Below are 16,107 nucleotides of genomic sequence, written 5' to 3'. Positions count from 1 at the left end.
TCACTTTTTATCTTTTATATTTTGTCCTACCTCCTTTCGAAGACAATGGGCTGCTTTTCTGGGTGCCTGATGACCTCAGCTAGCGATCAGAAGTTGTTTTGCGAAGTTTGCTCTGCGTTCAGTTATTCTTTTGATGAATTTGTAGGAGAGAAAGTGGTCTCCCCGTCCTACTCCTCCGCCATCTTGGCTCCTCCCCCTCTATTCTGATTTTTTAATCTCCCCTGAAATGATCAATAATACACAACTGTGGAACCTAGGGTACCAGTGTACTGAAAATATTTATGAACAAGATTTTTTAATGCCTGTGTGTTTTGCATAGTTTTGCCTCCATTAATAACCACTCTATGCATATCAAATATTTCTGAATCATAAATGCAGATTGAGTAGAAGTCAGGATTCAGCTATGAGAAACCACACAGTAACCACTTTTATCCTGCTGGGATTGACTGATGATCCACAGCTGAAGACTGTGATTTTCATCTTTTTATTTCTCACCTACATGTTGAGTGTAACTGGGAATCTGACAATCATCTCCCTCACCTTCATAGACTTTCACCTGAAAACTGCCATGTACTTTTTCCTGCAAAATTTCTCCTTCTTAGAAATCTCATTTACATCTGCTTGTATTCCCAGATATTTGTATAACATATCAACAGGTGACAAGACAATAGCATATAATAACTGCATCAGTCAAATATTTTTTGCTGATCTTTTTGGTGTAACTGAGTTTTTTCTCCTGGCTACCATGTCCTATGATAGATACATGGCCATCTGCAATCCCTTGCATTACGTGACTATCATGAACAACATGGTCTGTAGAAGACTCATCCTTTGTTGCTGGATGGCTGGCTTGTTGATCATAATCCCTCCACTTAGCCTGGGCCTGAATCTGGAATTCTGTGACTCCAATGTTATTGACCATTTTTTCTGTGATGCAGTCCCCATTCTAAAAATCTCATGCTCAGAAACGTGGCTTATAGAGCAAATGATCATAGTCTGTGCAGTGTTGACTTTTATCATGACCCTCCTGTGTGTTGTTCTATCATATACATACATCATCAAGACCATTTTACAATTCCCTTCTGCCCAGTAAAGGAAAAAGGCATTTTCCACATGTTCTTCCCATTTGATTGTGGTCTCCATCACCTATGGAAGCTGTATTTTCATCTATGTTAAGCCTTCAGCAAAGGAATCAGCAGGTATTAATAAGGGTGTAACAAGCCTTTGGTGATGCAATCAAAAGAATTGCATTATTCTCAAAGATCTAATGGAATTTGCTAATGTAAAGGAATCAATTTTTCATAAAAAGATCATTCGTTCCTAAGTATGTATCTTTAAGCTTTCGAGTCGTTTCTTTCCTGGTATGGAAACTGTTTCAGGCAGCTCTCTTAAAAAGACAGTAAGAAAAATGACATTACACCCTAACAAGACTTTACCAAAGGGCTAACAATGAAATGAAAGAAGAAAAACCTACAAGTTCATTGTACATTTTGAACAGGGTAATTGTGTGATTGCTTTTTGCTTTCTTAGATTTCAAGAGTGTTTTTTGATGTCAGGCACCATTTCAAGTATTAGAAACAGAACAGAAAACCTAAAATGTATTGCCTTTACATTTTTATAGTTAAGAAGGGATACATGACCAGGGCATTTAAAAAAACATAACCATCACAAGGAGCAACAATAAAAATATGATTTTTAAGTTAAAAAAAAGAAACTATTACAATTGATTGTGTCTTAAGGTAGAAACTGAATTATAAAAATAGTCTCTTACAATAATGAATACTCTAAAAATTCCAGACTTACAAATCAATTTAAACAGAAAACATGCGAAATTAAAGTGCTAAAAATTTTTCCATGTGAATTTTTGAGGAAAAAGATTTTTTATGTATTAGATTGGCTAAAAGTTCATTCAGGTTTTTCCATAACAGCTTACAGAAAACTCTGAATGAAATTTTGGGCCAATCCAATACATCAGCATTTGTTTCTACACATCAAACTTTAACAGTATGCATTGGCTGGTAAGAAAATGATTAGAAGAGGGACTTCCCTGTACTTTCATCTTTATTAAACCCTCAGTAAAGGAATCAGTGGCTATTAAAAAGTTATGATGGTGCTCACTGCCTCTTATGCTGAATCCCTTCGTTTTGCTTTCTTTAAAAGACTGCCAGTTACTTCTCCAGCAAAAAAAAAAAAAAAGTGTTTATTGAAGATCAAAAAGAACTGTGACTTGTAGTCTGCAACTATGTTGAGCCATATAGAAGTCCTCACACAAGAATGGGGACTCTTTTAAAGAGGGGAAAGGAAGTTGGGAGGGCTGTAGTAAACAAAGAGCATATGACTTTGCATTGGCTGAGTTGTGACAGTCTCTCACAGGCTGAACTCTCACCAGGGAAAAAGAGGAAGTCTTTCTTCTTCCTGTTGGGCTCTGCTGCTGTCCTGGGACATAAGAGACCCCATTCAGGCCTCTTGACCCTGTATTAGTTGAAATTGCATTTATTAACTTTCACAATTTACACCTTGAGAAACAAGCAGGTCAAATAAGACATCACTCACATTTCAAGGAACTTGATTGTGACATATCTCAAAAATAATTTTATATTGATATCAGGCTGAAATAATATTTTGATGCACTGGGTTTAAGATTCCCAAGTGGTTCAGTGGTAATGAATCCACCTGCCAATGAGTAGATGCAGGAGACACACATTCGATCCCTGGGTTAGGAAGATCTCCGGGAGGAGGAAATGGCAACCCACTCCAGTATTCTTGCTTGGAAAATCCCATGGACACAGGAGCCTGATGGGCTACAGTCTGTGGGGTCACAAAGAGTCAGACACAACTGAGTACATCTGGATTTATTAATCATTTCATTTTTATTTTATAATATGGCTACTAGAAAATTCTAAATTGCACACGTGTCTCATGCAATATTTATGTTAAAAGCTTCAGATCAACCAAACAGGTTAGTAGCAGATCCAGAATACAAATTCTGTGTTTGACCAAAAATTTTGTTTTTAACTTAAGGAAGGCTTACCAGAGAAACACTTTCAATAAGATATTTTCAAGTAACTCCTCAAGCAAACCCCACACGTATTAAAATCAGGATAAGTAATACATAATAAAAAGGCTCACAGCAAGCTTAAACTACAAAATACATCTTTTTTTTAATGTTTTTAAAATCAACTATTTATGTTAATGATGTCAGTTTACAGAATTGGAACATTATAGACTTGATTTCTTTTTTCTCATCATTATTTCTTTTTTTTTTTTTTATTACTTGGAGGCTAATTACTTTACAATATTGTAGTGGTTTTTGCCATACATTGACATGAATCAGCCATGTACTTACATGTATTCCCCATCCCGATCCCCCCTCCCACCTCCTTCTCCACCCGATCCCTCTGGGGCTTCCCAGTGCACCAGCCCCGAGCACTTGTCTCATGCATCCAACCTGGGTTGGTGATCTGTTTCACCATAGATAATATACATGTTTCGATGCTGTTCTCTCGAAACATCCCACCCTCGCCTTCTCCCACAGAGTCCAAAAGTCTGTTCTATACATCTGTGTCTCTTTTTCTGTTTTGCATATAGGGTTATCATTACCATCTTTCTAAATTCCATATATATGTGTTAGTATACTGTATTGGTCTTTATCTTTCTGGCTTACTTCACTCTGTATAATGGGCTCCAGTTTCATCCACCTCATTAGAACTGATTCAAATGAATTCTTCTTAATGGCTGAGTAATATTCCACGGTGTATATGTACCACAGCTTCTTTATTCATTCATCTGCTGATGGGCATCTAGGTTGCTTCCGTGTCCTGGCTATTATAAACAGTGCTGTGATGAACATTGGGGTACACGTGTCTCTTTCAGATCTGGTTTCCTCAGTGTGTATGCCCAGAAGTGGGATTGCTGGGTCATATGGCAGTTCTATTTCCAGTTTTTTAAGAAATCTCCACACTGTTCTCCATAGCGGCTGTACTAGTTTGCATTCCCACCAACAGTGTGAGAGGGTTCCCTTTTCTCCACACCCTCTCCAGCATTTATTGCTTGTAGACTTTTGGATAGCAGCCATCCTGACTGGCGTGTAATGGTACCTCACTGTGCTTTCGATTTGCATTTCTCTGATAATGAGTGATGTTGAGCATCTTTTCATGTGTTTGTTAGCCATCTAAATGTCTTCTTTGGAGAAATGTCTGTTTAGTTCTTTGGCCCATTTTTTGATTGGGTCATTTATTTTTCTGGAATTGAGCTGCAGGAGTTGCTTGTATATTTTTGAGATTAATCCTTTGTCTGTTGCTTCATTTGCTATTATTTTCTCCCAATCTGAGGGCTGTCTTTTCACCTTGCTTGTAGTTTCCTTTGTTGTGCAAAAGATTTTAAGTTTCATTAGGTCCCATTTGTGTATTTTTGCTTTTATTTCCAATATTCTGGGAGGTGGGTCATAGAGGATCCTGCTGTGATTCATGTCAGAGTGTTTTGCCTATGTTCTCCTCTAGGAGATTTATAGTTTCTGGTCTTACACTTAGATCTTTAATCCATTTTGAGTTTATTTTTGTGTATGGTGTTAGAAAGTGTTCTAGTTTCATTCTTTTACAAGTGGTTGACCAGTTTTCCCAGCACCACTTGTTAAAGAGGTTGTCTTTTTTCCATTGTATATTCTTGCCTCCTTTGTCGAAGATAAGGTGTCCATAGGTTTGTGGATTTATCTCTGGGCTTTCTATTCTGTTCCATTGATCTATATTTCTGTCTTTGTGCCAGTACCATACTGTCTTGATGACTGTGGCTTTGTAGTATAGTCTGAAGTCAGGCAGGTTGATTCCTCCAGTTCCATTCTTCTTTCTCAAGATTACTTTGGCTATTCGAGGTTTTTGGTATTTCCGTACAAATTGTGAAATTATTTGTTCTAGTTCTGTGAAGAATACTGTTGGTAGCTTGATAGGGATTGCATTGAATCTATAGATCACTTTGGGTAGTATAGCCATTTTGACAATATTGATTCTTCCAATCCATGAACACAGTATGTTTCTCCATCTGTTTGTGTCCTGTTTGATTTCTTTCATTAGTGTTTTACAGTTTTCTATGTATAGGTCTTTTGTTTCTTTAGGTGGATATACTCCTAAGTATTTTATTCTTTTTGTTGCAATGGTGAATGGTATTGTTTCCTTAATTTCTCTTTCTGTTTTCTCATTGTTAGTGTATAGGAATGCAAGGGATTTCTGTGTGTTAATTTTATATCCTGCAACTTTACTATATTCATTGATTAGCTCTAGTAATTTTCTGGTAGAGTCTTTAGGGTTTTCTATGTAGAGGATCATGTCATCTGCAAACAGTGAGAGTTTCACTTCTTCTTTTCCTATCTGGATTCCTTTTACTTCTTTTTCTGCTCTGATTGCTGTGGCCAGAACTTCCAACACTATGTTGAATAGTAGTGGTGAGAGTGGCCACCCTTGTCTTGTTCCTGATTTCAGGGGAAATGCTTTCAATTGTTCACCATTGAGGGTAATGCTTGCTGTGGGTTTGTCATATATAGCTTTTATTATGTTGAGGTATGTTCCTTCTATGCCTGCTTTCTGGAGAGTTTTAATCATAAATGAGTGTTGAATTTTGTCAAAGGCTTTTTCTGCATCTATTGAGATAATCATATGATTTTCATCTTTCAATTTGTTAATGTGGTGTATTACATTGATTGATTTGTGGATATTAAAGAATCCTTGCATTCCTGGGATAAAGCTCACTTAGTCATGAAGTATGATCTTTTTAATATGTTGTTGGATTCTGTTTGCTAGAATTTTGTTAAGGATTTTTGCATCTATGTTCATCAGTGAGACTGGCCTGTAGTTTTCTTTTTTTGTGGCATCTTTGTCTGGTTTTGGAATTAGGGTGATGGTGGCCTCATAGAATGAGTTTGGAAGTTTACCTTCTTCTGCAAATTTCTGGAAGAGTTTGAGTAAGATAGGTGTTAGCTCTTCTCTAAATTTTTGGTAGAATTCAGCTGTGAAGCCATCTGGTCCTGGGCTTTTGTTTGCTGGAAGATTTCTGATGACAGTTTTAATTTCCTTGCCTGTGATGGGTCTGTTAAGATCTCCTATTGTTTCTGGTTCAGTATTGGAAAGTTATACTTTTCTAAGAATTTGTCCATTTCATCCAAGTTGTCCATTTTATTGGCATAGAGCTGCTGGTAGCAGTCTCTTATGATCCTTTGTATTTCAGTGTTGTCTGTTGTGATCTCTCCATTTTCATTTCTAATTTTGTAAATTTGGTTCTTCTCCCTTTGTTTCTTAATGAGTCTTGCTAATGGTTTGTCAATTTTGTTTATATTTTCAAAAAACCAGCTTTTAGCTTTGTTGATTTTTGCTGTGGTCTCTTTAGTTTCTTTTGCATTTATTTCTGCCCTAATTTTTAAGACTTCTTTCTTTCTACTAACCCTGCGCTTCTTCATTTCTTCCTTCTCTAGTTGCTTTAGGTGTAGAGTTAGGTTATTTATTTGACTTTTCTCTTTTTTCTTAAGGTAAGTCTGTAATGCTATGAACCTTCCCTTAGCACTGCTTTTACAGTGTCCCATAGGTTTTGGGTTGTTGTGTTTTCATTTTCATTTGTTTCTATGCATATTTTTATTTCTTCTATGATTTATTGGTTATTCAGCAGCGTGTTATTTAGCCTCCATATGTTTGAATTTTTAATAGTTTTTTTTTTTTTTCCTGTAATTGAGATCTAATCTTACTGCACTGTGGTCAGAAAAGATGACTGGAATGATTTCAATTGTTTTGAATTTCCCAAGGCTAGATTTATGGCCAAGGATGTGATCTATTCTGGAGAAGGTTCCATGTGCACTTGAGAAAAAGGTGAAATTGATTGTTTGGGGGTGAAATGTCCTATAGATATCAGTTAGGTCTAGCTAGTCCATTGTGTCATTTAAAGTTTGTGTTTCCTTGTTAATTTTCTGTATAGTTGATCTATCCATAGTTGTGAGTGGGGTATTAAAATCTCCCACTATTATTGTGTTACTATTAATTTCCTCTTTCATACTTGTTAGTATTTGCCTTACATATTGTGGTGCTCCTATGTTGGGTGCATATATATTTATAATTGTTATATCTTCTTCTTGGATTGATCCTTTGATCATTATGTAGTGTCCTTCTTTGTCTCTTTTCACAGCCTTTATTTTAAAGTCTATTTTATCTGATATGAGTATTGCTACTCCTGCTTTCTTTTGGTCTCCATTTGCATGAAATATTTTTTTCCAGCCCTTCACTTTTAGTCTGTATGTGTCCCTTGTTTTGAGGTGGGTCTCATGTATACAGCATATATAGGGGTCTTGTTTTTGTATCCATTCAGCCAATCTTTGTCTTTTGGTTGGGGCATTATACCCATCTACATTTAAGGTAATTATTGATAGGTGTGGTCCCGTTGCCATTTACTTTGTTGTTTTCGGTTCACGTTTATACAGCCTTTCTGTGTTTCCTGTCTAGAGAAGATCCTTTAGCATTTGTTGAAGAGCTGGTTTGGTGGTGCTGAATTCTCTCAGCTTTTGCTTATCTGTAAAACTTTTGAATTCTCCTTCATATCTGAATGAGATCCTTGCTGGGTACAGTAATCTAGGTTGTAGGTTATTCTCTTTCATTACTTTAAGTATGTCCTGCCATTCCCTTCTGGCCTGGAGGGTTTCTATTGATAGATCAGCTGTTATCCTTATGGGAATCCCTTTGTGTGTTATTTATTGTTTCTCCCTTGCTGCTTTTAATATTTGTTCTTTGTGTTTGATCTTTGTTAATTTGATTAATATGTGTCTTGGGCTATTTCGCCTTGGGTTTATCCGGTTTGGGACTCTCTGGGTTTCGTGGACCTGTGTAACTATTTCCTTCCCCATTTTAGGGAAGTCTTCAGCTATTATCTCCTCAAGTATTTTCTCATGGCCTTTCTTTTTGTCTTCTTCTTCTGGAACTCCTATGATTCGAATGTTGGGGCATTTTACATTGTCCCAGAGGTCCCTGAGGTTGTCCTCATTTCTTTTGATTCTTTTTTCTTTATTCCTCTCTGCTTCATTTATTTCCACCATTTTATCTTCTACCTCACTTATCCTATCTTCTTTCTCCATTGTTCTACTGTTGGTTCCCTCCAGAGTGTTTTTGATCTCATTCATTGCATTATTCATTTTTAATTGACTCTTTTTTATTTCTTCTAGGTCTTTATTAAACATTTCTTGCATCTTCTCAATCTTTGTCTCCAGGCTATTTATCTGTAACTCCATTTTGTTTTCAAGATTTTGGATCATTCTTATTATCATTATTATAAATTCTTTTTCAGGTAGATTCCCTGTCTCCTCCTCTTTTGTTTGACTTGGTGGGCATTTTTCATGTTCCTTTACCTGTTGGGTATTTCTCTGCCTTTTCATCTTGTTTAGATTGCTGTGTCTGGAGTGGGCTTTCTGTATTCTGGTGGTCTGTGGTTCCTTTTCATTGTGGAGGTTTCACCCAGTGGGTGGGGTTGGACAATTGGCTTGTCAAGGTTTCCTGGTTAGGGAAGCTTTCGTCGGTGTTCTGCTGCGTGGAACTGGATTTCTTCTCTCTGGAGTGTAATGGAGTGCCAAATAGTGAGTTTTGAGATGGGTCTATGTGTTAGGTGTGACTTTGAGCAGCCTGTATGTTGACGTTCAAGGCTATGTTCCTGCGTTGCTGGAGAATTTGCATGGTATGTCTTGCTCTGAAACTTATTGGCTCTTGGGTGGTGGTTGGTTTCACTGTAGGTATGGAGGCTTTTGGACGGTCTCTTATTACTTAATGTTCCATGTAGTCAGGAGTTTTCTGGTGTTCTTAGGTTTTGGGCTGAGGTCTCCTGCCTCTGGATTTCGGTCTTATTCTTCCAGTAGTCTCAAGACTTCTTCAACTATACAGCACTGATAATAAAACTTCTAGGTTAATGGTGAAAAGATTCTCCACCGTGAGGGACACCCAGAGAGGTTCACACAGTTACATGAAGAAGAGGAGAAGGAGGAAGGAGATAGAGATGAGTAGGAGGAGAAAAGGGGGGACTCAAGAGGAGAGAGACAGATCTATGCAATTCTTTGTTCCCTAAGTGTTCTCTGTAGCCCAGACACTCACAGAGATTCACAGAATTGGATTGGGAAGAGAAGGGGGAGGGAGGAAATAGAGGTGATCTGAGGGAGAAAACGGAGAGTCAAGATTGGGAGAGAGTAATCAACACACTCCTGAGTAAAAATGGGTACTGAATATTGGATTCTTAAATGTCCAATATTGATATCAAATACTGAAAAACAAAGATTAAAAATCTAGAGTAGAGGTTAGACTCAAAAATACAATATTAAAAACAAAAACACAAAAAATTTTAGAAATATATATGAAGTTCAGTTTAAAAATAGGGCATCTTCTTTTTTTTTTTGTAAGGTTATAGTGAAATGAAAATGAAAATTAAGGAGTATTAGAGGAGTAACAGAGGACTTTAAAAGAAAATAAGAGAAAATAAGAAAAAAAATTTTTTTTCTAATTAAAAAAATAGTAAAAATATATGAAAATGAAAGTTAAGGAGTAATGGAGGAGTAATAGGGAATTTTAAAAGAAAATAAAAGAGAAAATATAAAAAAGAAAGAAAAGAAAAAAATTTTTTTAATTAAAAAAAAAGTAAAAATATATCTAGGAATTTCTCTGGAGCTGTTGCAGTCAGAGAGTGGGTTCAGTTCAGTTTCAGATAGCTCCTCGTTCCAGCTTACACTTCTCAATATCTATAGGCCTCTTCCAGTGTAGTCGGTGTTACCTATAGGGATTTTAATCTGTTGCACCGGTCACTTCTGAAGTGGTTCCCTTTGTTTATTTGGCTTCTGTTTGCCCGTCTCTTCAGTGTCTAATTTCCACCCTGACACAGGCAGGCTGAGGTGGTCTCTCCTTTAGGTTCGCTTGTTCAGTCTTGCTGCGGGGAGGGAGGGGCGCTGCAGACAAATGTCACTGGCCTGTGTGGGGAGCACTCACCGTGTTCCAGCCACACTGGGTTTGACCCCGCTCCCGGCATGTGCTTTCCCCCTCTACACTGCTCAGGCTCCTGGCTACTCTATATGGAGCGGGCCCTGCGTTGCGTGCAGTTCCAGTTTTCGGGTATTCCACAAAAGCGCGGACTCGGTTGGGCCTGCGTTTTGTGCCTTCCCTGCCCGAGCACCTCCGGCAGCCAGGAGCTTGACGGGCCCACTCTCCCCAGGTGCAGTGCGCCTTACCCCCTCCGTGGGCCCGGCCTCAGTTTCCCCACGCGCTGGTTGGGTGCGCCTTGTGTCTGTTCTCGGGAGCTGGCCTCTAGCCACAACCTTCCCGGTGGATGTCGACCATCCAGAATCTCAGGAAGTCTTTGGTTAGAAACTGGGAGCCTGTTTGCAGTTTGGTAGGGGTTGCCATCTCTGGGACTGAGTTTGCCCCTTTCCCCTCCCCTCTGCCTCCTGCCTCCGGCAGGGGATGGGCCGGTCCACAGCCGACTAGCTCTTCTCTGGAATTGCTCAGTCCGTTTGTTCTGTGAACGGCTGGCAGTGTGTTCGAGCCGGTTAATTTTCTCTCTCTCTCTCTTGCTATCCCACAGTTTAAGTTGCTGTCTCACGTTAGCTCCCTCCGATTGCCCTCAGGGCATTCGGGCCTGGTCCTTACCCTAAGCAATGCCGCCCGCTCCTCTCCATTCCGCCCCCACTTGCTGGTGGCGGATGCGGGCATCTGGGGTACTTTTCTGCTGGGAGTTGCTTTTAGGCATGTGATCTGTGGGTTTTATTTATTTTTCCTCCCAGTTAGGTTGCCCTCCGAGATTCAAAAACTTCCCCCAGACCCGCCAGTGCAAGGGTTTCCTGGTGTTTGAAACTTCCTCTATTATGACTCCCTTCCCAGGACGCGTGTCCCTCCCTAGCTCTTTTGTCTCTCTTTTTATCTTTTATATTTTGTCCTACCTCCTTTCGAAGACAATGGGCTGCTTTTCTGGGCGCCTGATGTCTTCTGCTAGCGGTCAGAAGTTGTTTTGTGCAGTTTGCTCAGCGTTCAAATGTTCTTTTGATGAATTTGTAGGGGAGAAAGTGGTCTCCCTGTCCTATTCCTCTGCCATCTTAGCTCCTCCCCTCAAAAATACATCTTTTTAATATAAGACTGACAATGAATCTGAAATCAATCTGAAATCAATCTGTGAAATAAAAATTAAAAGAGCTATTGAATGAAAATATAAATGATGGGACTACTAGCATAACTCTAGTTATGCTAACTCTAACTCCTTTAAAAAGAGTTGAACTGTTAATACAGATAAATTAACATAAATAATGGGAATCTGAATATTTAAACCATGTGGCTTCTTAGAGCAACACTCATAAGTATTTGAGGGGTTAGTAAAAGCAGCAGGTTGAAATGAGTTCAGGGAACTTGGGAAGCTCTTTCTAACACAGGCAAAGCTTTTTGGCAACTCATTGTTTCAATTTTTCCACAGCATTTACTCCAGTTCATTCTGCTACAAAAGTTCTGATTCTCTGGTGACTGATTTTTGCACTTTTGCCCAATCATCTCACATTTCCTTAATTGGCCTCATCCATGCCTTCACCCTCAGTTTAACAATGTTATCATTCAGTAACTAAATCATGTCCAATTCTGTGACTCCGTGAACTGCAGCATGCCAGGCTTCCCTGTCTTTCACTGTCTCCCAGAGTTTGCGCAAACTCATGTCCATTGAGTCAGTGATACCATCCAGCCATCTCATCTTCTGTGGCCCCCTTCTCCTCCTGCCTTCAATCTTTCCCAGCATCAGGGTCTTTTCCAGTGAGTCAACTCTTCATTGTTAAGTTCACTGATCGCTGCTTGGAAACAACTAATGTTTGTCAGATCAGGGATTCAGGACAAGGAGAATATGATTCATGGTATTGTACTGCTGTGCTGGAGAAGACTCTTGAGAGTCCCTTGGACAGCAAGGAGAACAAATCAGTCAGTCCTAAAAGAAATCAACCCTGAATATTCATTGGAAGGACTGATGTTGAAGCTGAAGCTTCAATACTTTGGCCATCTGATGTAAAGAGCCGACTCACTGGAAAAGACCTTGATATTGGGAAAGATTGAAGGCAGAAGGAGAAGGGAACAACAGAGGATGAGATGGTTGGATGGCATCAACAATTCAATGGACATGAGTTTGAGCAAACTTTGGGAGATAATGAAGGACAGGGAAGCCTGACATGATGCAGTCCATGGGGTCACAAAGAATCAGACACGACTTAACAATTGAACAACAACACAAGAAGTTACTAGAAACTTTCAGTTTCTAGAAATTTAGATTGCGATAATACCCTTCACCTATCTTGAGACAGGTGTCTTGGAGGAGGCCTGTATTGCATTGCAGAAATAACAGTCCCTTGCTGCTCAGGCTCACTAAAAGTTTAACAGAGGGCCCAGACTGAAAAGTACTACGCCTACAGTACTTGTTCAAAATGCCAGCCTTTTTCAGCCCTAATCAGAACTAGTCTCTTAAGTTCTTTGAAATGTCCAAAAGTGTATTTAAAAAAAAACTCTAATTTCAAAAACACATATTTTGAGGTGCTTATTCTGTACCAAACCATGTGCCATGCACTTTATTTCTCTTTATTTAAACTGATATAAATACAGAAAATTCATAATGCTCACTGCTGTATGCATCACAGTGTCAAGCATCAATCTATAGCCAATATTGCCCCATATACAAACTGGTCCATTCCTCTCAACCCTGAATTGATTATTTGAAACAGATACACATATTAATTCATCTAAAATATTTTAGTATGTTTCTCTAAAACCACAAATATTTTTTAAACTTTCAGGTGGAATGTAAAGAAAAAGCTTCACTGTGTGCGGTTTGATGGATTCTTGTGAGTATAGATTCCCGTGTAAGTCTCAGTCACTCAGTCATGTTCTGCTCTCTGTGACCCCATGGACTGCAGCACGCAAATGAGGGACACCTTCCTTCACCATCTCCCGGAGCTTGCTCAAACTCATTGAGTTGGTGATGCCTTCCAACCATCTCGTCCTCTGTCATCCCCTTCTCCTGCCTTCAATCTTTCCCAGCATCAGGATCTTTTCCAATGAATCGGCTCTTCACATCAGGTGGTCAAAGTGTTAGAGCTTCAGCTTCAGCATCAGTCCTTCCAATGAGTATTCAGAATTTATTTCCTTTAGGATTGACTGGTTTGATCTAAACATTACACAGATGCAAATATAGCATATTTTCAGAATCATAGAAATCTCTTTCATGCCTCTGCAGATAAATATACTCCCAAATGAATCTGCTATACTGCCTTACAATGCTGAACATTATTAGTTTTGTATATTCATGATTATCATACAAATAAAAGTACATAGAATGAACTGTTTTGAATCTGGTTTCATTTGCTCAACATTATGTCTGTACAGTTGTCCAAGCTGTTATGCCAGCAATAATTTATTCTTTTAATTTGTAAGTTGTAGTCAATAATGGAAACAGCACAATTCATTAATCATTAATCATTTTCTCTTAATAGAAACTCAGGCTTTTCACATATATGACTTATAAATAAAGCTGCTAAGAATTTTCTTATATTTCTTTTTGGCAGACATATGCACTCATATCTTTAGCACACAAAACTAGAAATGGAATTGATAGGCTATATGGTAGCTGTGTGTTCAACAGTCAAATAATTATTGAACATATTGTGCCAATTTACTCACCTATCAGCAATGGATAAAGGTTATCATTGCTCCACATTTTTGCCAATGTGTAACTTTGTCAAACCTACTTATTTTAGTCATAACTAGTGATGTTGAACACCTTATCATATGCTTTATAGATATCAGACATCCTTTGTGTAAAATGCCTACTAAAATAATTTGTCTTTTTATTAGATTTCTTTTTTAATTTATTTTTAGGAGTTTTATGAATCTTCTGTGCATCAGTCCTTTGTCAAAAATATGTATTGAAGTTCTTTTATCCTCTATTATGTCTTGATTTTTATGTGTTTTAAATGTGGAATTGAAAAAGCAGAAGTTCTTAATTTTTATGAACTCCAATTCATAATTTTATTTCTTTTGTTGATAGGGCTCTTTGTTTTTTATTTCAGAAATTTTTGCAAAACCTAATACATGAAAGTAGGTAACAGTGTTCTAATCTGTAAATTCTCTCAAATATCTCCCAAATTAAGGCTAATTGACTATCTGATCTTAACTTTTGTGTGTGTGTGTGTGTAATAAAGTTTTATTAAAGTATAAAGGAGATAGAGAAAGCTTCTGACATAGGCATCAGAAGGGGGCAAAAGAGTATCCCCTTTGCTAGTGATAGCAATGGAGTTATATACTCTCCAATGAATCCAAAGAATGTCTGGAGGTTGTAAAGACCTCACCAGACCTACTCCCATAATTTACATTTTAAGATAACAGAGTTGGTCAGAAGGTTTAATCCAAAGATTGTCCTCAGGCAGGATACATCCTTGTAAAGACCAGACCTACTCCCATAATTTATGTTTTAAGATAATAGAATTAGCCAGAGGGTTTAATCCAAAGACTGTCCTCAGGCAGGATACATTATTGTTATATAATCCTAAGGAATGTAGAGGGAAAAAAGTAAAAAAGTTTGTCCTTTCTTCCTCCTTGAATATCCCAGACCTCTCTCTCCTTGGGGACCCCTAGACTTCTTATCAACCTGCCTAGGAAATGACTCATTCCCCCCTTTTCTTTTAGGAGAATTATGTTACCTAGGGAAAAGGGGCGTCGTTCTCATTCCATAACTGCTTCCACGCTGACAAGGGGCGTTGTCCCTAAATTGGTGAGGCAACATATTCTCCTAATCCTCATAGTGAGGATGTCTGATCCAGGGGCTCCAAGTAATAGTTGGAGGAGGCTGTGGCAATCATAGGAGCTCGGACAACTATTTGTAAATTAAAAGCTTTTAGACGGTTAGAAAACCCCATTATACAGTTACAGATGTAAGGCAAAATAGTCATTAAACCAAGTTAAAATCAAAATGAAAAGTCACATTACGTCCATAGTTACATCAGTCCATCTTAAGGTTGTTAGATGTCATCAGTTTAAGAAGAGGCATCACATGCGATTGTTGAAGGTATTTGCAGACTTGGAGAAAGTCCTTTCCTTGAAGTGGAGATGTCCACCATGGGACTCCTTTCACTGATGAAGAGGGGAGTGCTCCACAGACCCAGCAGTTAGACCGATTGTGGAATGCAGCATAGGAGTGAGCCCAGGACAGGAAGGCATTGTCTTGAGGATCAAACAGCAGACTCAGAATTTCTGGAGTCAGCAGAAGTAGGCTCACATAGATTATCAGGCCCGTCTGAAACATATTTTGCTTCTAAAACCTGTTCAGCAGTCATCCCGAACAAAAGAACTGCCATCTGATCTTAACTTATATCTATGGTTTGAGATAAGGAGCAATATTTTTTCTTGTGAATATCTAAGTTAACCAGCATTATTTATGGAAAAGATTAACCGTTTCTCCTTGCATTCAGGGGCAACCCTATCATAATCAATTGTTTCATAAGTGAATCTTTTTCAGATTTCTTCATTTGATTCCATTGATTGTTGCTGCTGCTGTTGTTCAGTTGCTCAGTCCTGTCTGACTCTTTGTGACCCCATGAACTGCAGCACGCCAGGCTTCCCAGTCCTTCACCATCTCCCAGAGCTTGCTCAAGCTCATGTCTATTGAGTCGGTGATGTCATCCAAACATCTCATCCTCTGTTGTCCCCTTCTCCTCTTGCCTTCAATCTTTCCCAGCATCAGGGTCTTTTCTAATGAAACAGCTCTTTACATCAGATGGCCAAAGTATTGGAGCTTCAGCTTCAGCATCAGTCCTTCCAATGAATATTCAGGACTTATTTCCTTTGGGATGGACTGGTTGGATCTCCTTGCAGTCCAAGGGACTCTCAAGAGTGATTTTTAAGATTGCACTGAGCATGTGCCAACAGGGATATTTATAACCAGAGGGCAAATCTTGTTAAGAGAGATTAAATATTCATTGTTGAACAACATACGCACCCTGTAGAGAAACTGGTGAAAATGCCAACAAAAAATATCAGTCTGCCCTCATCTTCACATGTCACTGCCCTCTTTGATTTGACCAGTCATCTGTGGGTCAAATGG

At 38.6% G+C, this 16,107-nt stretch overlaps 1 pseudogene; it reads left to right on the top strand.

Annotated features, from left to right (window-relative positions):
• The first annotated feature begins 403 nt into the window (after window positions 1-403).
• LOC133043481 (olfactory receptor 6C68-like) lies at window positions 404-1,231 on the top strand (annotated as a pseudogene).
• The last annotated feature ends 14,876 nt before the right edge of the window (window positions 1,232-16,107 follow it).

The sequence above is a fragment of the Dama dama genome, chromosome 3 (assembly GCF_033118175.1).
Source record: "Dama dama isolate Ldn47 chromosome 3, ASM3311817v1, whole genome shotgun sequence".
Lineage (NCBI taxonomy): Eukaryota > Metazoa > Chordata > Mammalia > Artiodactyla > Cervidae > Dama > Dama dama.
The sequence above is the reverse complement of the archived record's forward strand: the minus strand, read 5'-3'. Positions and strand labels throughout refer to the sequence as shown.